A 792-nucleotide genomic window follows, 5' to 3' on the forward strand; every position below is an offset into this window, starting at 1 on the left:
TGTTTTTTGGAGGGGAAACTGGGAATGGAGAAAGTTACATGTAAATAAAGAAAATATCAAAAAAAAATGAAATAAAATAAAATAAAGTAAAACAAAAACTAAAACAATCCCTTGTTCCCACCCCCTCCCCCTGCCCACCACCTCACCTGCTCCTTCTTACTGGCCCTGGCATTTCCCTACACTGGGGTGCAGAACCTTCACAGGGCCCAGGTCCTCTCCTCCCATTGATGATCAGCTTGGCTATGTTCTACAATACACATGCTGCTGGAGCCTTGAGTCTCTCCCCCCACCACCCACAATGTGTAATCTTTGGTTGGAGTTTTAGTCCCTGGGAGCTCTAAGGGTACTAGTTAGTTCATATTATTGTTCCTCCTAAGGGGCTACAAACCCTTTAGCTCCTTGCATCCTTTCTCTAGCTCCTTCATTGAGGATGGCTGTGAGTCTCTACTTCTATGTTAGTCGGGAACTATCAGAGTCTCTCAGGAGACAGCTATCTCAGGCTCCTGTCATTCAGCACTAGTTGGCATCCGAAATAGTGTCTAGATTAGATGATTGAATATGGGAAGGATTTCCAGTTGGATCAGTCTCTGAATTGTCCTTCCTTTAGTCTCTGCCCCATAGTTAGTCTCTACAACTCCTTCCATGGGTATTTTGTTCCTCCTTTTAAGAAGGAACTAAGTATTTTTACTTTGGTCTTCCTTCTTCTTGAGTTTCTTATGGTTTATGGTTTGTACTTGTGTATTCCAATCTTCTAGGCTAATATCCACTTATCAGAGAATGCATACCATGTGT

This window comes from Mastomys coucha, unplaced genomic scaffold (assembly GCF_008632895.1).
Source record: "Mastomys coucha isolate ucsf_1 unplaced genomic scaffold, UCSF_Mcou_1 pScaffold15, whole genome shotgun sequence".
Lineage (NCBI taxonomy): Eukaryota > Metazoa > Chordata > Mammalia > Rodentia > Muridae > Mastomys > Mastomys coucha.